At 45.0% G+C, this 22745-nt stretch overlaps 1 protein-coding gene across 3 annotated transcripts in view; it reads right to left on the bottom strand.

Annotated features, from left to right (window-relative positions):
- The window catches only part of RFTN1 (raftlin, lipid raft linker 1), a 208162-nt gene extending 200644 nt beyond the window's left edge, over positions 1–7518 (bottom strand). Inside the window, exon 1 of one of the 3 annotated variants that reach the window (XM_086674239.1) lies at positions 7227–7518. The gene's annotated coding sequence lies outside the window, so the exon portion shown is untranslated. Of the gene's footprint in view, positions 1–6856; positions 7164–7226 lie in introns of those variants that run through there. The other 2 variants (XM_086674238.1, XM_086674237.1) reach the window with 2 other exon arrangements.
- Positions 7519–22745: the final 15227 nt, after the last annotated feature.

The raw sequence follows: 22745 nt of genomic DNA, 5'->3' as shown, positions 1-22745 counted from the left end.
TTTTTAGTTTTATTTTTTTAATTTACATTCACATCAGTGTATGGTGAAACAATGATTTCAGGAGTAGATTCCTTAATGCCCCTTACCCATTTAGCCCATCCCCCCACCCACACCCCCTCCAGTAACCCTCTGTTTGTTCTCCATATTTATGAGTCTCTTATGCTTTGTCCCCCTCCCTGCTTTTATATTATTTTTGTTTCCCTTCCCTTATGTTCATTTGTTTTCTCTCTTAAAGTCCTCATATGAGTGAAGTCATATGATATTTGTCTTTCTCTGACTAATTTTGCTTAGCATAATACCCTCCAGTTCCATCCACATAGTTGCAAATGGCAAGATTTCATTCTTTTTGATTGCTGAGTAATACTCCATTGTGTGTGTGTGTGTGTGTGTGTGTGTGTGTGTGTGTGTGTGTGTGTATACATCTTCTTTATTCATCCATCTAGGGACATTTGGACTCTTTCCATACTTTGGCTATTGTTGATAGTGCTGCTATAAACATGGGGGTGCATGTGTCCCTTCGAAACAGCACACCTGTATCTCGTGGATAAATGCCTAGTAGTAGTAGTTCTGTTTTTAGTTTTTTGAGGAACCTCCATACTGTTTTCCAGAGTGGTTGCACCAGCTTGCACTCCCATCAAGTTCACCTTCTTCAAAACATAGTACAGGGGTTGGGTGCACACGGTCTGGAGCCAGACCGCCTGGGTTCAAATCCCAGTCTTTACTTGCTAACTAGGTAACTTTGAGGAAGCCACTCAACTTCAGGTTTCCCAATTATAATATGGGGATATACACACAATCCACTGGCAGGGTAAATAAGTTAATATTGAACAGGACTTAGAAGAGCTCAGACACATAGAAAAGGCAGTATAAATGTTAACCATTATTAATATTATTACTGGTATCAGTTGTTATCCTTTGTAAAGATTCCTTTTGACCTGCCTATGGCCAAAATTACACCTCACTGCAAAGGGTGCTTATACAGTGTTCCGAGAAAGTGGAAAAATTCCAAAAGCGCTCTCTAAATTACAGAAGTGTTTAAATGAACAATCTGATTTCTTGTACTTGGTATTTCTGAAATTTGGTAATACATGATTCAGTCACATTCCATTAACCGCCCTCTGTGATTAGCCAACTCTTTTCCTTTTTAAAAATTTTTTTAATGTTTATTCATTCTTGAGAGACAGAGACAGAGTGCAAACAGGGGAGGGGCAGAGAGAGAGAGAGAGAGACAGAATCCGAAGCAGGCTCCAGGCTCTGAGCTGTCAGCACAGAGCCCGATGTGGGGCTCGAACCCACTAACCGTGAGATCATGACCTGAGCTGAAGTCACGCGCTTAACAGACAGAGCCACCCAGGCACCCCTAACCAACTCTTTTCTTATCCATCTTTATGGATAAGGTCTACTATAATAATTTCTTCAAACTTAGCAATTTGGCAGCCATTCCATAAAACTTGAAGGATTCCTCAGGAATCCGCAATTCCTCAAGATGAAATACAAAGTAGGAAATTTCAACACACACACACACACACACACACACACACGGATGGAAGCTGAAAATCCTCTGCGAAAAATAAATGCTCACCATCAAGGGGGTCTGCCTACAGAACAACAAAAGGGGACATTTTAGTTATAAAAGCCAGATGGTTTCCTGGTTGAAAAAGTGTGAAAACATCCAATATGGTTACATACACAAAGTAACTTAAGAGTTGGTCAGTATCAGATGAGGGAGGCAACACACAGCCGATGTGGACTTTCCACCACTGGCTCGCCTTGGTGCCCCATGACACCTGAGGGCTAGAGTCCCCTCTCCTTTGAACCACAGAAGAAGGGCAAGCCAGGGCACTATCCCCCTCATCGTCTGGTGCAACCAGGACACGGAAGCTGCCGGGCCCTCTCCAGCACTCCCTATGCCACAAAGGCAGTCAGACCCAGGAAAACTCCAAAGCAAAGCCCTCAATACCCCCAAACAGTGTCTCCTCCATCTCAGTCTTGGCAGGTAGCCATCTTGCGTAGAATGTGACCTGATTTTCTAGCTCTTTGGTTCTGGCCCCGCTGAGAGCCGATTCTTCTTCCTGAATTCAGCCCAGGTGGGGAGTAAGTCACACAAATGCATATTTAAAAGCTCAACCGAATTCTTATTTGGAGAGCAAGGAATTAACAAGGCTCAAGCAGTGGCCATCACTTGCTTGCTGTACGGATCTTTTCACAGAAAGCATCCTAGTAAAATATGCAATGATAATAATGAAAGCCCCTTTGGGGGGCCAGGAGAAAAGGGAAACTCAAATTTATGTCAAAAAGTGAATGTGAATGGGAAAAAAGATCACACACATGCAAAACCTTTAAAAGGTAAACATAAAAGAAATGTCTGGCTAAATTTATCTCTTTGTCAGTGAAAAATAGCCTAAGCCTTAGCCAAGGGTGTTGCCAACTCTTCAACTAAAGGAAAAGAGAGAAATGCTTACTGTAGAGCAGCACTATCAAATAGGGCTTTCAGCCATGGTGAAAATACTCCACCTCTGCACTATCCAACTCCAATGCCAATAACCACGTGTGGCTCTACAGTACTGGAAATGTGGCTAGTGAGACTGAGGAGCTGAACTGCAATTTTATTTCATTTTAATTCACTTTACATTTAAATGCAAACAGCCACATGTATCTGGTGGCCACTGAACAGGACAGCTCAGCTACAGACCCTCAAACTCAACAGCTGGCAACATCTTTCTTTTCTTCCAATAAAACTAAAATCGTACTCAACGGACAACATCGTAAATTGTCACCAAAATAATTAGTATCTCTATACAGGCCTGGCTGCCCCAAACCCAGAAAGCAGAAAAGAAAAAGAAATAATTCCAGTGTGTCATTTCTTGCAATGCTGTTGTGCCCTACCCAGTTTATGTTTCTACTATACCATGGCCTCACGTTTTTGGAAATCTTTGCTTGTAGACGTAATCTCCTTTGCAAAACCAGAACATCACAGTCTCTTCCCTACATCTAGGAAACACGAAAAAGTCAACTTAGGGCAAGTTACTTAACCTTACTAAGCTTCAGTTTCCTCAAGGCTAACGTGCAGATAAGAATAGTACTTGCCTCCCATGTGGATTAAATCCAAAGAACGCACGTAAAGTGCCTAACAGTGTTGGCAAAGAGTAAGCATCGGGGGGTTAATTATTATTTTGTTAATAATACTGTAAAATCTGTAATGAAATAAGAACAGTGCTACTAGAATGGAAGTTTACGGTTGGCAAGTCTTCTGAGGTGGGAACACTTTGAACCTGTTTCCCAGGCTATGGTTAAGTAACCTCTAGTGAAGTACATCTTGGGGCCCTGACATCTTGGCACTCACTGTCAACCTCCAGATGGGCAATCACCCAGACGGGTACCATCATGAGTCACCAGTCATCGTTTAGCCAATGTTTACTGTGCCCCCATTCTGTGGCAGGCACTGTCCTAGACTGTCAGATCAGAACAGTCCCCAAACAGGGCAATGTCTTGAGACTCTATACTATCTGTCATCTGAGCCCATTGAGACACCTTGGCCAGATGCAAATATTTCATTCTGGGGTGGCAAGCAGTCAGGGAGGCTCAATTCCTGTTCCTAAATCAGTCCACACTGGGTTCGGCTGCTGGTCCACAGAATGGGACTAATGGGTAAGAGGACCTGAGGGGAACCGACCCATTTTCTCAGCCAGGACGACAAGAGGGTGTCGATAGGTCATGTTTCTCACTGACAGTCCAAATCACTTTAACAGGAAAGCTGTTTTCTGAGCCTTCAAAAAGCCAAATCTGATCTGCCTCACAAAGCAAACACAACCACGTTCAGCAGCCAGCTGCGCAAGCCGGTGAAATCCAACGGGAATCTCCTCCACCAAGTTCACATCAACTAGACCAATACGTCAGAAATCCCCCAGGAGTTTCTAAGCAGAAGTGTACTGGAATTCTGTGGGGTGTGGGGGTTATTTTTCTTTATATAGAAAGCACTCAATCAATCTTCTTTAACAACCAAGGGTACATTCCCCTGTGGAATTTCCTTCTCTGAAGATCTCTACAAATAAAATATTTGTCTGATCATCTGCAATAATTTAAGTGTAAACTCATTCACTGGCAGAGTCAGGGATTTCTTACAGCTGCTCCACCTATGAAAACAATGTGTTTCGCACTGTCTCGAGCGTCCAATTTCTGTACCCTCTAACCCCCAAACACTGGTCAAACCATGCTCTTGACTTTGGGATAGGAAAATAGGGTTGTCGTATCTGGACTCCCATACTTGTATTCTTTGCTGGTGGGACTGTAAAATGGTACAACCGTGTTGGAAAAAGATCCTGCAGCTTCTTACAAGGTTCACATCCACCTCTTCTATGACCTAACGATTCCACTCTTAGGCATTTACCCACGAGAAATGAGAACATATGTCCCTAGGAAGACTTGTCCACAAATATTCATAGCAGCTTCATTCACAATACCCCAATAACCTGGGACTGACTCATGTGTCCATCAACTGGGGGAATATGTTAGCAAACTGTGATATGGACATATCCTGGAATATAACTAAGCAATAAAAAAAGACCAAAATACTGACATATACAAAATGGATGAATCTCAGAAATATGCTGAGTGGAAGAAGCTTTACACAATACTGCATAATTCCATTTATAGGAATTCAAGAACAGACTAAACTAACAGTGGGAAACAATCAACAGTGGTTGCCGCTGAAAGGGGGAATGGGGATGAGGAAACTTTCTGAGGTGATGGTAATATTTTCTATCTTGACAGAGACTAGGATTATACAGGTGTACACATCTATCAAAACATTATGCAAACATGACTCTCAACATTTGTGCATTTCATTGTATGTATATAAATTTTACTTTAGGGGTGCCTGGGTAGCTCAGTCAGTTGGACGTCCTACCATCCGTCTCGCCATCCGTTAGTTCAAGCCCCGTGTCGGTCTCTGTGCTGACAGCTCAGAGCCTGGACTCCACTTGGGAATCTGTGACTCCCTCTCTCTCAACCCCCACCCACTCACGCTCTGTCTCTCTGTCTCTCAAAAATGAATAAACATTAAAAAATTTTAATTTTACCCTAAAAAAAAATCACGAACATATAATGAACTCTGAATAATAAAATGTGCACTGAACTGTTTAGAAGTGACCTATGCCAATGTCTGTAACTTACTTTAAAGGGCATAAAACAATAAGCTGGGACTGATGGAGGGATGAATAAATTGCCAGATGTGTAATAAAGCCAATATTGCAAAATTACACCCTAGATATGTGTATTTGGGTAGTTACTGTTCTTGCAAGTTGTTTATATTTTTTAAAAATGAGATAGGTCAGGGAAAGAAAAACTCATAGTGCCCTCTCCTTAGCCCACCAAGTTAGAAACTTGACAAGATACCCATGCCCACCAAGCCATGGGCCCACATAGTTTCAATTCTGCTGCAGAGTGAAGATTGGAAGAATACAAGTAGCTTTACAGGAACTCACATCACTCATGCCAAAGATTTTCTGCCTGTTTCCCTACAGACAAAGCAATTATTTGAATGGAAGCCAAAAATTCCTGCTCAAGAGGGAGAAAAAGAACTCATTCCCAATTTGTTCTCTTTCAATTCCTGCACCAATCTATTAGCGAACTGCACAACACTCCACTTCCATCCGCCCCAAGTCCATTAAGTCAAAAGACTAACAAAGAAAAACCAACCCAGCCACATGATATACAGAGGATAATGCCCCAGCTCTCAGGGCCAGAAACCCCACTGAAGGCAAAAGAGGATGCAGAGTCAGTCTGAGGTTCAAGTGATTTCAACTGAGGTTAGCACACACGCACCAAAGAGACCTAAACAGCTTGTTGCTTAACCCCTCCGTGGGATTTGGTGACATCTGGGGTCACTTGAACTTGGTAGGGAATTCAGCTGTTCAGAGATACAAATTAGGAATCCTGGCAGCCAGGGACAAGTGGGGTGCACAGCGTGCCCTACCCACAGGCCCAGAGGTCACCCACATTACTCCCGCCTTCCTTCCTGGCATGGCCTTGGTTATCCTGAGATGACACACGATGGCAGGGGCTGAAGACGCCTAGTCTGACTGCGCGCCCAGCATCTGAAAACAGCTGTGCCAATTACAAGAAGGGACTGTTGCTGGAAACCCAGGGCAGCCACTCAAATATAGAGATTTGTGCCGGATTAAACACACACACACACACACACACACACACACACACACACACACACTTTTTGTTTAAGTCCCCCCAACAAACTCTCTGCCACTTTTCAGTGTCCCTGGGGACCACCCACAACCACATAGAGCAGCTAACTAAGCATAAGCAACTGGAGGCAACAGGGAGCGTGCCTGGGTTTAGCACTTTGGCCTCCACGCGGTTCTCGCTGCCAAAGACAGCGATATCCTAGGTCAAGGGCACGGGCTCTGGTCAGGGGGAAGGGGGAGTGTTGCATGCCTGACAATCGGTTTTCTGAAATGTACGTCACTATCACCCCGCCAAGACCTGACCTACCCTGGAGTCCCTTGAGCCTAGGAAAGCGGGTTAGGACGAGGAAAGAAGTCCCCTTACAGAAGGGGAGATGCCGTTTTCAGCGCTGGGGACTTCCCGTGCCCCGAGTCTCTGTGCCTCCAGTGGCTGCGGCGCTTCCCCTGGACACACGGCAGGTCTGCTCCCATCTATCCAGAACCCCTGCGCCAGGAACAAACCCACCTCCCAGGGCGCACGCAAAAGGGCGGCTAGAGGCGCCTCCACCCCCTACCCCCACCCCACCGCAGCCTCGTGCCTTCCTGAACCTGGACTGCGTAGCCGGCTCCAGCCAGATCTTTGCCAAGGACCCCCTGCAGCAGTGTCCCAGACCCACCTGTAGCCTCGAAGCTTCCCCTCTGCTTCCTTCTTAGGCACCCCCGAGCCTGCAGAGTCCACGACCCCTAACAAACTGCTCTAGGGTGCCTCTCCCCATTGCGTGCCACGGATGATTTTTTTTTTTTTTTTTTTTTTTTTTTTTTTTCAAAAAAAGTTGGCCAAGAGCGTTGCGAGTCGTGGATCGCCGCTGACCCATCCAACCCCGGTAGGGGATGTGGTGGTGGGGGCGGTGGCCCTCTGGCAGCCCCGGCAACCTGCAGGGAGGCGCCACGCGGAGCTCCTCCTGCCCGCCCAGGTCCCGGTCCGCGGGGCCAGATGGCAGGGCCTGTGCCCGCCTACACCCCAAATCTTGCCGCGCGCCCACCTACCGTTAGGGACGAGCTGAGGAGAAGGCGCCGGCGCGGGCTCCCTGAGACAGCGTGTTCCGTCCCGGGAGGAAAGTTTGTGCCATACAGAGCAGGCGGCAAGGGGAAGGCGTGGGCACCAGTGGGTGGGGGCGGGAAGCGGCTGCGCGGCGTGCGCCGGTATATGTCCCTCCCGCGATCTGTGCGTCCGTCCCTCCGCGGAACCCGCGGCCGCCGCGCTCCCGCTCGCTGCGCCCTGAGCCCGGCGCGCTCCGGCTCCAGCCCCGACGCGCCCCCGCCGCTGCCGCCGCCGCCGCCGCGCGTCCGCCGGCTACACTTCCTCTTCCTCTGAACTCATGTGCAAAATATGCTGCGCTGCATCTTCGGGGGAGCCGCCGGCCCCTGACAGCCGCCGCGGGAGCAGCGGGCCCGCCCCGCGCCCCTCGGCGCCCTGCACCCCCTTGACGCCCCGCGCAGCTGCCTCCACGCGGCCGGCCACCTGCGCGCGGCACACGCCGCACCCCACCGTCAACCCTAATGCCCCTCCGCGCAGAGGTCCAGGCGCCAAGACCACTCCCTCGACCCCTTCTAACCAAGGTTGTATGAGGCTAGAGTGCGCCTAGGGGACTGGGTTCCCTAAATATTTGAGCTGGAGTGGTGGATGGTGACAGCCACCAAGGTGCTGATGGCTGAGGGTGTGGCAGGACCATTGAGAGTGGACTGTTCCTCCTCCCCATTCCACAGGTGGGCCATCTCAGGCGTCTAAGGTATTTGAGAGTTAGTGATTAATGAAAGGGATAATGCCGCCCACCCCTTGCCACGCCCGCTGTATTCTGCCTACTTCAGGTGTCCTTAAGGTTTCAGAAGATCTGGGGGACCATCTTGGCCTGCAACTTTAGGTTGCCCAAGGAGACAGTTATATAAATAAAGCACCAGGTCAGGGCTGACTTAGTAAAGTGAAGATGTGAGGCAGAACACTCATTAAAAAGCATTTTTTCCCCCTTGGAACTTTTTAAACAAAGCAGAATTACAGTGTAGGGGTTAAAAGCAGGAATCATAGCACCAGTTGGGGTTGGCCTAGCCTCCATCCTTACTCCCTGTGTGACTTGGGTAAGTGACTTAACTGCTCTGGGCCTGTTTCCTCATCTGTTAAATAGCACTTCCTCATGAGTTTTATGTGTAAAGTGTTTAGGAAGCACTCTATAACTTAGCTCTTGTCATTGTTATTATATTAATACTATGAAGAGGACTGCAGCAAGACAGCTGACATAATCTAATTAACTATCTACATTTTCTGATTGGGCAAAGAGGGGGCCTTAGGCATTGGAGCCCACAGAGTGGTGGGCAGGTTGCAGGCCCCAACAGTGTTTTAATGAGGTCCTTCTGGTACTGATAACACCCCCCCAAGGGGTAGAGAAGCGCTATTTTCTTTTCAGGAATGCCTGTTCAACACAGCTTCTTAGATATTTTCTTCCTTGTTTTCTCTTTCCATCGCCATCCCAGTTGTGTCCCTCCCTCCCGCCTGCCCCCACTCCACTGCCCACCGTTTCTGTTTGTGTTTTCTGTTTTGCTCCTTTCTCTTTCTAGCTCACCGCTTATGGGCATCACTCACCACCACCAACTCCAATATCCCCCGCTCTCTCCCCAGCTTGGCTTGCCCACTGGGAGAATACAACAAGACCAGGTGTCAGCCCAAGTCCAGGTTCAAACAGTAGTGTGTGGGGACAAATGTCCAGTGGCACCACCCTGGTTTTGAACACCCACCTATGAGGCCAAAAGGAGGGATCTTTATGTCATTTATCTGCCAAGGCCTTGAGTTTCGCAAGTCAGGGCCCATCTGAAATCTTTCTGATCTTTTCTAATCCTTACCTCAGAGGGAAAAAAAATAACATTATGGGTGTTAACCAGAAGTTCAAAAGTAAACACGGAGTATTTAAATGAAGATAAAGAGTAAAGGGGGGAAATGCAGCATAACCTGGTTGCGGTTGGGGGGGAAGAAGTTGATTTCTTTTAAGCAAATCATTTTCATTCTATAAATTTTTGCACATAAGTGTGTTTTTTTTTTTTAACACCAGATCATTGGGGTTAATAAGTTATTCTGATGGTTTCCATTTTCTTCTTCCTACGTACTATTTGTAAATGTCTTAAATGTCTTTTTTCCCTGCTTGAATCTGCCTTTTTTTAGGGTTTTCTAGAATTCTCAACTCCCCTCCCTAGATATTCTGACACTTCCAATCTGGTACCTAGTAGGTGTTCAATAAACATTTATGGAATGAATGGATGAGTCATTAGCATCCAGATCTTTCAAGGCTCCACGTAACCTACACTGAAAATCTGAAATATTCTAATTCTCTTTCACCTGGCATACCCAATGAGGAGTCAATGTTGGGTTCATTTGTGCTGTGTAGAGGTCAACCTCGATTTTCCAATTGGCTGCCCTGCACTGGCCAGCCAGGGGATAGACCCTGGGCAGCTGGGACTCACCTCTGACTGACCTCGCCTACCCAGCGTCAACCCCAAAGATGCTGGATCTATATCCTGGTGGGTTACCTTGGCAACCTCACAATGTCATCTGTTAGAATGTCCTAGGGCGGCAGCTTTTAATTCTATCACAGCGGTCTCATCGGGGGTCATGTAATAGTGCTGTTTTTCCTCTGCTCACACTTCCTCCCCCTATGATTTAACACTAAGTACTCAGGGAGGGAGCTGAACACGGGGAAAACCGAGCTGTTATAGCACGACAGGTCACAGATGGCCCCAGAACTGGGATCCTGAGTGTTCGCAGTCAATAAAATGCAGGCCCCAAGTTAATGGGGAAGCTGGTTCTCTCAGCACCCCTCATGGAAAGGAGAGGAGTTAAGCCAGCCTAGGCAAGCATAAGAAGCAGCCGTGGCCAGACTGTACAATTCTTGCAAAAGCTCAGTTAAAAGAACCCCCCACTGGAGCAATTCTCTCTCTTGGCCTCTGCGGCATCACCCCACTCCGGAGAAGATGAAGGCCATGGGTACCAGCAGCCGGAACAATTTTGCTGCACCCCAGCTACACTGAAGCTTGGAGGGAAGGAGAATCCCAGCTAACCCTCTATTGTGCCCTCCTTCTCCCCACAGTGTCACCAAACTCAGCACCCCCAGCTTAGCTCAAAGTAACTCAGTCCCCCATTATTCTGTAAAGAGCAGTAACAACTTATGCAGAAAGCAGACCCATCAAAAACTTGGGAACCTGAAGTGCTGTTATTCTATTTTTTCACATGGCCATGAAACCCAGCTCTTGTACAGGGCAGCTGAACAGCAGCATTTCAGGACTGACAGGAAAGAGAAGTAAACTCCTATGTGCCCTGGAGGTACAAGAATTATTCATCTTTATCAGCACGGTTAATATTTTAAGTGGGTTTGCAGTTACAGTGAGATCACAGTTTGGCCAGCTGCTCCACACTAAATGGCTGCAGGAAGCCGGCCCCATGTAGAGTGACACTGGTTTCTATGAGGAAGCATGGTGGCAGAGGCCAGAGTTCTGCGCCCCAGAGCCAGTGGCTTTGGAGGAACCCGCTGCCCTTTGTTTATTGTGAGAGGCACAGCCTTCCCAGACATACCCCCTGCCAGTCTGTGGTGCCCCTGGTCACAGTGGAGCGGGGCACACTCGTGCCAGCATCCAGACATGCCCTGTAACCCTCGGCTGTGTGAAAGTGTGAATTGGGGTGGGGACAGGGGGCTTGTTAGGATGTTTTATATGTATGCACTGATTGGCCAAGGCCGGGGGCTTTTGTCCAAAGTGTAGTCAGAGTAGCGCTCTGCAAATGCCCCCATAGACATCGCCAGTTTGAGGAAACGTATGATTGCCAAATGTTCCATTCACACCATCACAAAACCCATGGATGTATTGTTATTTGGCTCCTGAATCTACTCCTCATTTTTCCTCTGAATTCCCAGGCTGTCAAACAGGCAGTTCAGGGGAGCAGGGGCCCTCCTGTGGCTGAGACAGAATTTGCTCTCTAGAGCAAAAAGCCGTGAGACTAAATTTCAGGAATATTGTGTGAAGCATGCGGCTATTTGCAGCCTTGTTTCCCTCATGCAGCTTGATGAACCTTCTGGCTTTACCAAAAGCTACCCACAGCCATAGCCCTTCACTGGTTATTCCATTTATGGGACAAAATGGAATGCTCTACTGACTTGCATTTGTGGACAAACTTTATTATCAGAGATTATATATATATTCATATATTTATTGATGAATATATAGAAGCCTACATATGCTACAGGAATAGAAAAGAAGGTTGTGGAAATAAATCATTAAGTAAATGGTGGAATAAGATTTTGATACATTAATTGATATGCTTTTCCTTCTACCACCACTCCTTTCCCTCTCCCACTGTATTTCTTGTCATGCTGTACCAAGCCTCTTTTCTTCAGTTGAGACTAGAGAAGACCCAGTGTGCCACAAGAGAGACTTATCATGGCAATACAAGGGGGAAAAAAGTAAAATTCTTGGCTTTGGGGTTTCGAAAGTCAAGGTTAAAATATAAAATTAAAAAGATATGGAAAAATATGAAATCAAGTAGAAGCATTGTCCCCATCACATTTCCTTTCCTTCCCTACCCACCCATTATCACACACACACACACACACACACACACACACACACACACATACACACACACACACACACACACACACACACCCCTTCCAAGAATAGATCAAAGTTGCCAAACAGGAGCAAGGGAAGCTGAGAGAAACAGAGGGCTATGCCAATAGGGAACATTTGGTAGGACTCAAGGACTGACGACAGTCAGAGTCCAGAAGCCTGCTTCCCTCTATTCAAGTGAGAATCATCCACATAACACTTGGAAACCCTGTAGACAACTAGACAACAGTTCTTAGAACTTGTCCAGGAGCACTACAGATCTTCAGCAGAGGAAGGAAAAGTGCTGTTCATCCTTCCCACTGATATTTGGCAATGAACTCCCATATAGAGCAGCCAGAGCATGACCTGTGGGTCATCCAGAAGGACTAACTCCTATTCCTCAACTTCAACCCTCATTTAACTGCCTAAGAAGCCATTTAGCCCTTGAGAGTGTGGTCGTTCAAAACCTCAGGGACAGTGAAAAGATCCGAGTGTAAAAGATGTTCCTATCTATTTCTGTTAAGCCTGTACTTAGATGGGCCCAAGTGGACCAGCTCAAAATCCTGTGGTGATCATCAGTGCTGTTCCCCAAATATTTCTGGTCCTTTCCTGGTCCTATGGTAGAATTGGTCTTCATAGCTCCTTGTGATTGGGAGAGGTTATATGACTAGTTCTGGCTGGTGAATTGTGAGCAGAAGTGATGTGTACCACTTTCATGAAAATGACTTAATTGTCAGGACGAGACCTTCCAGATTTCTCTCTTCCCTCTAGCAAGGCCGCTGGCAACGTTCGGTCCATGCTGAGCCCTCCATCTAACCTGCAATGATTATGTAACAGGAAGAGGAAATGACTTGCTTTACACCACTGAAACTGTAAGTTGTTTCTGCAGCATAAGCTAGCCTATGCTGACTGATATTACCTATTAGAAGCCACTAGATGTTCTGAAAGGCATCACAAGCGTATCTGGGAGCTGTTAGAATAAAGGAGGGATCCAATTAGGAATATTTCCCTCTTGGAATCCTAGTAATTCTCAAGATGATCAAAACACAATAAGAGCTATTATTACACATTTAATGTAACCTATTTATTGAGAACATACTATGTGCCAACACTACACTAGGAACAGAGATCGGCAGGGAAGGAACAGGCGCTGTTCCTATTCTCAGAAAGCTTTCAGTCTAGCAACATGGGGCAGTTATCTAATGACTGAAATGGAAATAACGGCCTAGAGAAATTGACAGACTTGCCCAAGGCGATGCAATTAATAAATGGTGAAGTGGGCTTAAACTTGAACTTTTTGCCTCAAAATTCTTGAGCTTTCTTCACTGTCCCAAGTCACTTTAAAACCACAAAATCGGTATTGCTTCAAGGCTGCTCAAAAGAGTAGGTAAAATTTAATCCTAGGCTTGCCTTACGGTTCCCTCCTAATATTTGCTGACACCTGACATTTCTGTAATAAGCACACTTTTCATTCCATAATTAGTACTTAGCACAGGGCCTGATAAATAATAGGCATTCCCTAAATGTTTTTTTTTAATGAGTAAAACATACTTGAATGAATGGATGAATGAAATAAGAAGGCTTAACTACTTAAAACTACTGACTTAAATATCAGATATACTGAATTTCGCTCATACTAGACCACAACTAAGTAATCACTCAACGCAGGTGTTATGCCTAAGATGGACAAACAGGTTTTTTGGAATACTGATGCTCTTCCCGATCCCAACACATCCTGTCATCTCACCCCTTATCTTTATTGGGGAACCAGCTAAACTGTGTGGCATCCATAGCTCAGGGAATGGTTATTTCAGCAGAAAGACAAAGAAAAGTCTTGGGGGTCTCAAAAGCTTGTGAGTTCAATTGTCCAGGGAGATTCAACATTAAAAACCAATTCTTAAAGAGGCAGATAAAGGTCTCTCCAACCTCCCCCGAGGGCATAATATCATCCCATACTGCAGGGAGGGAGAAAAATGTGAGGAGGTGCCGGAGTGAGTGGACATTTTAAGTCCCTCAAAAAGAGACCCAATATCCTGCCCTTACAGTATATGCAAAAGGAAGCACAGCAAATCCCACTTCAGCGCAGTAAAGTAGCTTGTATTGAACCAATTCTCTACAGAGAAACTCTAGACGATATCTAAGAAACAACTCTCTGAAGGCAATGAAAAGCAACTGAAAATAGGTAGAAACTGGGAGGGAGGTGACATTTGAAAAATGGAAACATCCGTGGGTGGGTTTCCCTTTTTTTTTAATGGCTTTTCATCAAGGCCCCAGTTAGCACCCTGCAGGGCAGCCCAAACTTGAACCAGAAACCTACAGTCGCACCGGCCAAGGAATCAGACGACAGATTTCAGAGTGAGCACAGCAGCTGGAAAGTGAGGGGACAGAAGCCCAGAAAGGAGAGAGCCATAGACGGGAAGCACCAAACTGTATTAAATCTGCCTGACCCCTGAACTAGACCCTAAGCACCACCCACTGCAAAGGAGACCAAGTTTGGAGTTGTAACTCAGCATAGTTAATTTCCTGCTAAGATGTTTTAAAAATCAATATTATTGAGAGTAACATAGCAGAATCCAGAGTCTTGGCAATGTATCACTCACAAAGGTCCACAGTACCATCCAAAATTACTGGACGTTTAGGGGCGCCTGGGTGGCGCAGTCAGTTAAGCGTCCGACTTCAGCCAGGTCACGATCTCGCGGTCCGTGGGTTCGGGCCCCGCGTCGGGCTCTGGGCTGATGGCTCAGAGCCTGGAGCCTGTTTCCGATTCTGTGTCTCCCTCTCTCTCTGCCCCTCCCCCGTTCATGCTCTGTCTCTCTCTGTCCCAAAAATAAATAAATGTTGAAAAAAAAATTTTTTTTCAAAATTACTAGATGTTCAAAAGAAAAAGGAAAACGTAACCCATATCCAAGACAAAGATTAGTCAACAGAGACCAACCTCAAGATGAGTCAGGTGTTGGAATAAGATTAAGATGTTTAAGCAGCTATTATAGCTATTCTCAAGAATATAAAGAAAATATCTCTGATGAGTGAACAAATAGGCAATCTCAGCACAGAGATAAAACCTATAGAAAGAAAAGAACCAAATGGAAATTCTAAAACTGAATATCTGATATAAAAGTGAATAATAATAATGGTGGGTGGTATAATAAAAACCTGAGATGTGTTTGGGAAAGCCCAATTCCAGAAGGAATACTGATGGGAGTCCAGAAGGGACTCATGGTTCCTGTCCCAGGTAGAGCTCCGGCTGGTACTCAGCATGGTTTGTCTGGGCAGCTGGGTCTGAGGAAGCCTCCAGGTCCACTGGACCGTACCATACCATGGAAGAAACAGAACAACTCCTGAGCACCTGAGGGAAGCACAAAAGTGGTAAAGGGCTGTAAATCCCTCAAAGTTTACAGTAGTCAGTAAAGGCACAGGAACTACAAAATACTCTCATGTGTTTAATATTTTTTTAATGTTTAATATTTTTTTTAATGTTTAATCATTTTTGAGCAGACAGCAGACGAGCAGGGGAGGAGCAGAGAGAGGGAGACACAGAATCCAAAGCAGGCTCTAGGCTCCGAGCTGTCAGCACAGAACTTGACGCAGGGCTCGAATCCATTAACTGCGAGATCATGACCTGAGCTGAAGTCGGACTCTTAACTGACTGAGCCACCCAGGCGCCCCTCTCATGTATTTAAAGCAGCCGGAGAGTTAGCTGAGAGACCTGGACCAACAGGAGGTTGTACCAGATCTTATGGCTAATACAGCAGAGAGCAGTATGAAACAACAATAGAAAACCAGACACTGCAAAGATGTCTCTGTGGATGGCATCCTGGATGTTGATGACACAGATCGGGTTGCTAAATCCTGCTCATGCTTTGGCACAATGTGACCCCCTCCCCCCCCCCCACCAAAACTTATGCATAGTGGGGGCCAATCCTGAAATTGGGAATAAGTTTCTACCACCTCTGCACCCCCTCTGAAATGTTTTATTTTTAGCACACCTGAGTACCTACTATGCTAATATGAGATAATGTGTGTGATATGAGATTAGACAGTTGAAGGTTGACATCACGATTAGCAAACAAACATAGGGGCCTCCACCCACTCTTCCTGTGCTGTATAGAAGGAACTCTGAACAGTTAAGAGTCATTTCCCCCCTAGCTGCTAGCATATGGTTCATGCTCTACAGTATGAGCATAGCTTCTCAAGGTTTCTGGTTTTTGTTCCCTTCCAAATATGATTTTTATATAAAGGGGCTTCCTTCCAAGAGATTTTTGTTAACTGAGATTTAACTGTATTGCCTGATATGCAGCCATTTACTCCTTTCCTATTTTCCCAAATACATGAGGGTTCTGATCTAGTCATGTCTCCATTTCCTAGGATTCCCTGGCTTATAAAATAATATGAATGAATACATACACAAACAAAGGAATGAATAAACAGGTGAATACCATTTGTCTTAGTCTGTTCAGGTTGCTATAACTAAATACCATAGACAGGGTGGCTTATAAACAACAAACAGTTATTTCTTACAGTTCTGGAGGATGAGAAGTCCAAGATCAGCAACCCCGCCCCCCCACCGCTGCCCACGCAGATTCAGCGTCTGATGAGAGCCCACTTCCTAGATGACATCCTTTCAATATAACCTCACATGGTGGAAAGGACAAGAGAGCTCTCTGGGGCCTCTTTTATAAGGGCAGTAATCCCATTCATGAGGGCTCTGTCTGCATGACTTAATCAGCTCCCAAAGGCCTCACCTCCTAATACCATCACTCTAGGGGTTAGGATTTCAACAGATAAATTTTGAGGGGACATAAACACTCAGACCATAGCACCATTCATACCAGGAGCTAATGCCTATATGTTGGATTAATAATGTTTCTTGAAAAGCCTGTTCTTCCCTCCTCCTAACTCACTCTGTTCTCATCCCTTTTGAAACACATTTCAAGGGTTTAAATGTCAGTGGCTGCAGGCCCACTTTCCTCCCTCCTGTTGTCTGTCGTCTCTCTACTGGGCTGAAATGGGAGCTTTGGAATAGAGCTCTCTGTCAATCACCACTGAGGCCTTTTCTCTCAGCCCTACTGACTCCAGACCCAAGTATCAAGAGTCGGGCTGACAGGCCTGGCAGTCTGGGGAAAGAGCCTGAGAGGCTTTTTCGCAGGCCTAAATCTTGCTTTTGGCATGTGGCCTCAGCTAAGCAACAGCTGGATGGCAAGAGGCCAGACTCCAACATCTGCCTTCTTCTGCAGGCGTTAGTAGCAAGCATCTTTGCTAATGCTATTATTAAGGAATTATCAATATTTTACAACTGTTAATCACTTTTGGAAAAAAAAAAAAAAAAACAGCTAGTTAAGTCATGTAGGGCAGGACCTGGATGGTCAAGACATAATAAGGCAGGTCTTATTCTTAACTCTCCTTTCCTCTCAGGGTCATTATACTGATTCAATATTTTAAGGAGGGAAACTCTGATTCCAAAAGCCATCTCCACTCTTGTCTTTTCTTTTATCCCAGTAAGAGGCTCTAATGAAGAGTCTATAAGTAAACTTTATTTTAAATAACAGAGAGTGTGCACACCAGGGTTCTAGAGAGATGGGTTCTGGTTACCTTAAGGTGTAAAGAAAATTAGGAAAAAGCTTTTAGGTAGTTGATAAAATCAACAGGAACACTGAGGAATGAGGCTTGGGCAGTGTGGCTAATTGTGTTTTCCAAAGATGGCCTGCAATGATATCTCCCGTCCCACATGCTCTTCCAGAGCCAATCCCCCATCAAAAAGTGGAGTATAATTTCCCTCTCCTTAATCTGAGCAGTTTGCTGCATACTCATAACCAATGGAATGAGGTATAAGCATAAGCAAAGCTATGTGACCTCTGTAGATAGAAGATAAAGCATTTTCCACTTAGCTGGTGTTCATTCATGAAACATTCAGCTACCAAGCAAGTGGTCCAACTGCTCTGAGGCTACCATGTTTTGAGGAAGCCCAAGCCAGCCCACATGGAGACCACATGGAGAGAGAAAGAGATGCCCAGACAGCCCTAGGCCAGCACTCTCACTGACTTAAACTGATGAGCGACCCGACCGGAACCACCCTGTCTAGCCTCCCCCTAATCCTGATCCATAAAAATCATGAGAAATAACAAAATGGCTTATTGTTTGAAGCCACTAGGTTTTGGAGTTACTTGTTATGCAGCAATAGCTAACCAGAACAGTCAGAAATAAAGGAATGTAAGAAAAGGATTAGAAACAGTTTGTTCAAATGGGATCTTCTCACCAGCTAGATTTCCTCCATCCCCTTAGATTTCCCACTGCTCAGTTCCTGGTTTTATAGAGATAGATAAGAAAATTAGCAATGAACATAAGTCTTGAAATTTCAGTGGCATACAGATTGTTTTAAGTATAAAATTAACAACCTGAAGCAAAACTCCCCCAAAACAGTCTTCTGGCCTCCCTCCTGCCTTTCTTATTTGTCCCTAGTACAAAATAAAACTAAGCCAAAGATATCAGGTGGTGTTTTGTCTAGGTAGGCACGCATTTTGTGAGTACATCTTTCTAAAAATGGGTCTATATTTTTCAGATGTTCATGTTCACGTTTTAAAAACGTGGGCTGAAATACGTAAGAGAAACACCTCTGAGCTCTTAAAAATCTACACATACACATGCACTCTCTGTGGGGCTTGCACAGTGAGACTCATGCATCCTCAGATGATTGGAAGGGAGAGCCCTTTGGCCCACAAGGGAGACGATGACAAAAAGTACTCTTGTTACTTTTTGAGAACCAGCAGCTTACCTCACCTTTGAGTTCCTATTTTTGGTTCCCATTATGATACTTAAAAGAAACTTTCATTAACATTTTTACTTAAACAAAACCAAGATACAATTAACAACTGCTTCGGGATTTTCAAGTCCTGACATTCGGGAATTTCCCAGAAAGTGTTTTTAATTTTACAAGTAAAATGTGTTCTGGAGGTGAAATATAGCCCCTGACTCATCTGCCTGACCACACAACAAGTAGTGTGTCATCTATTCCTGATACATAAACCCCCTGGGTGTTGGGGGAATGACCATGATCACTGACAAATGCCAATGCTGTCCCATTTCCAGATGATGGAAACCTGGAAAGCTTTTCCAAATGTGTTTGCCATCAAGACTAACAACAGAGGATACCAGAACTTGGCTTGTTTGGGCTGCCAAACAGGACAGGTGAGGATCAGGCCACATAACCCATTTGGATAAAGGCTAAGGACTGATGTCCTAGGTCGTGTTCCAGATTCTACTGTTGAACAACAAATCATTCCAAAATGCAGCTAACCTCATGGCCACATAATGACACTTTCACCATACACATCCTCCCCAATTCAAGGGGATGGACACAGACACCCACCCAGTGAGACAAATCACATTGTAAGAAGAGCATGTGGGATGAGAGGCCCTGTGGTTGCCACCTTTGGAAATTACAATTTGCCACAAGTCAGGTTCTCTAGAAGCAGAACTTGAAATAGGGATTCTTGTGCCAGTCATTTATTAAGGAATAGGGAAGGAGAAGAAGCTCAATAAGGATGCAGTTTCAAGTGAAGTCTACTCTCAGCCCAATCTTGCAAAGAGCTCTGGAGCATACAGTGTTTTGCAACGTGTGTCTTTCCTTGAGGCAAAGAAATAGGGCACGTGTACACCCACATCAGTCAGCCATTAGCTCAGAGAAGCCCCGGGGTAGGACGCTGTAACTCCCAGGTACCTCAGAGAGAGTCAACTCCAGGCACCCAAGGGTATTGCACAGGCAAGGATTGCCTTGTGAGCCTTCAGCAGCACCCAGTAAAAGAACCGCTGTGAACTTGGGTGGGTACAGGGTTTGTGCTACAATAGCCATGTGAGGACATATTCAGGGGGTAAAGTCTATAGGGAATAGCAGGTTAGGACCTGAGTCTCAGGTAGGCCCAGGAGGTTAGTCCCTAGGATGGAAGATGTTGAAGTGTTGAGTGGGAGGTGTGTTCATGGCGCATCCAAAGTATCTAATCTAAATAGGATTTGGAGACCCAGTCAGAAGACTTGTCAGATTCAGGGCAGGAAATCAATTTAAATTGGCTTAAGCAAAAAGAGAATGTATTGGATCATGAAATAAGAAAGTCAATAAAAAGTGCCAATCCAGGCTGGATCCAGGGCTCAAACAGTATCTTCGAGATTTGGCTTCCTCTTCTTCCCCCTCCACCTCTCTCTTCCATCTCTCTATCTCTCTCTCTCTCTCTCTCCCTCTCCCTCCCTTTTTATGAGCTCTATTAGGAGCTTGTACCTTTTGGAGAAAAGATGGCTGCCAGAAATGCTAGGGTCATATTCCCCAGGCTCAGCAGCCCTGTGAGGAAAGAGCTTTCCTTTCCCATTCTTACGAAAGTCCCATCATTGAGCATCACCAGCTTTGAGTAGCCTGACTTGGTCACATGGTCATCTCTCAACCAATCACTGTGGCCAAGATGATGTGACCCTCTGGCCAGGACTGAGTCATATGCTCATCCTTGGGGCTGAAGGAGTCAGTTCCACTAGAACCACAAAAATTGGAAGTAAAGGAGGGACAATTTCACAGGGAAAAGTAGGGAACAGTTACCAGAAGAAGAAGGTTAAGACAAGACAGGGAAAATACCCCTAGCAGAGGAAATTAAAGAATGTGTGAGGAATCTAGTCACTGGTGAACGAGGATAGTGTGCCTACAATGATCATGGCAGACCCCATTCAGAGTCAGGTGCCTCTGAGCCTAAGTTGCATCTGATTCCTCTGCCCAAGGGCAATCTTGATTCCAGAATTTGGGGCCGGAGTCCCACATGTGAAGATTTAACCACCAGGAGAGGTTATGATTCTCCAGCTTTGGGGCGGGGGCCTCAAAAACAGGAGGCCAAAAAGTCATTACAATCTTATCCTCCAGTTAGATAAGAGATTCTTAGTGACCATGCAAGTTTTTAAAAACTCTAACTGTAAATTTTGTTTGATCGAATATCACATGATTAGAGGTCTGAAAAATAAGATCTACGAAGAAAGTCCAAGAAATTGGTATTAATTAGCCAGGGAAAATAAACAGAAACACACACACACACATACACACACACACACACACACACACACACACACACACACCACAGAGATGGAAGAGTATTTTTAATTAAGTCATCTTCCTTATTTAAAAAGATGGTAACTAGCCATTCTTGAGCTCTACTGAGGATGAAATAAAAAGCAAATGGGCTTAATTGCAGCATTGGGGAATTAAACATAAGAAGGAATTCTTTGTTCAACACTGGCCTAAATTTTAAGCTCTATTTAATTGTAAGCTTCCTCTGGGTAAAAAAAAAAAAAAAAAAAAAAAAAACTGTGTCTTCTTTATGTTCCCCAAAGTTTGAAAAGACAGAGAACTGAAAACTCTGAAAGACAGAGACCTATACCAGACTCTAACGTTTAAGATTTTATTTATGGCTACGTATGAATCTGATTTATCCATTGTATCAGGAATATTTTGGCTGCAAGTAAGCTAACTTTAATGATTTAAACAGATAGTAATTGTTTTTCTTACATAACAAAAAGTCTCAAGGCAACAGCTTGCTAGCTCTGGTTTGCGGCTTACAGACTTCTTTTGGTCCTTCCCTCGTGGTTGCAAGATGGCTACTGCAACTCCAGGTATCACGTCCATCTTCCATCAGAAAGAAGAGGGAAGGGACAACAACTATATCTGGAAAGTATATGCTTTCCAAGAACCACAGAGACAACAGGAACTTAGGTCTTATTGGTCAGAATTATGTAACTTGGAACCTCCAGTTAAAAGGTAGGGTAAGGGATTGAGAACAGGAGTTAGATCAGCCATGGAGTTAGATCCACGATGTTGCATTATTTTTGCAAATATATAGCTGTGAACATGATATGAACCAGTAAATATTTGTCCCAAGCAATGACTTCATTTCTGGAATTTAGGCAGACCTCTTGTCTCTCTTGGACAATCTCAGCTTTCCAAGTCAGATAACCATTCATGTTTGGCTCTTTATTTTGGTGTGGGAAGTGCTTCTCCCCAGGCTTAATATCAGAGCCTAGTGAGACTGTTGATCCAGAAGGAAGTTCTGACATAGGTGTGTGGGCACATGATCTGGGCCAAGCCATTGATAGTAACCCAATCACCTGTTCCCAGAGATTGGTCTATGGGTGGTCATGAGTCCCTAGCAGGGCCAGTCAGTCATTCCCTAGGATTTTTTATTTCAAGTTAGAGGAAAAAAGAATCCTTAAGTTTGGTGGGAGAGCTGGAAATGGGCTGCTGACAAACATCTTCCCCATGTGGAGAAAGTCTATCTTGAGGAGAAAATGAGGCCACAACCACACAGAGATATAGAGTCCAGATAGCATGTGAGAGCGAAGGAGAAAGAACTACTTACAATCTTGTTTAAGTCTCTGAATCTAATTGTGGATGACCTAACACTCACATGAGCCAAAGTTCCTGTTTTGTTCAGATTGGTTTTGCTGCATTTCTATCCACTGCACCTGAGAGTCTTGATTAATTAAGAGGTTGCACAAACACCCACTAATGCCGATGCCATTTATTTGGAATTAAGAAAAAGGTCTGCCAAGGGGAAATGAGGAAATGCTTCATGTACTTATATTGAGCTAATAAGATTTTTTAAAGCACTTAGAAATACCATAATATGCAAATGTTGCTGTTAGACAATTACAATTTCTATAGTTGTTTCCTGTCCTTTTTTTTTGGAGCCCATTAAAAGGCCTCTATGATGAGCAGTGTTTGCCATCTGCTCCTCTACAATGATTACGTGCTGGAAAATACTGCTATAGAAGGGACCTTAGGATGACAGCCTGGCCAGATGGGAATGGGCTACAATAGGAGCTAGACATCTGAGGTCCTATCTGTGCTTATGCTACTGAAGTGCTGTGTGGACTAGTATAAGTTACTTGGCCTCTCTGGGCTTCAGT

Source organism: Puma concolor, chromosome C2, assembly GCF_028749965.1.
Source record: "Puma concolor isolate L17-30 chromosome C2, mPumCon1.1.hap2, whole genome shotgun sequence".
In the NCBI taxonomy this organism is placed as follows: Eukaryota; Metazoa; Chordata; class Mammalia; order Carnivora; family Felidae; genus Puma; species Puma concolor.
The sequence above is the reverse complement of the archived record's forward strand: the minus strand, read 5'-3'. Positions and strand labels throughout refer to the sequence as shown.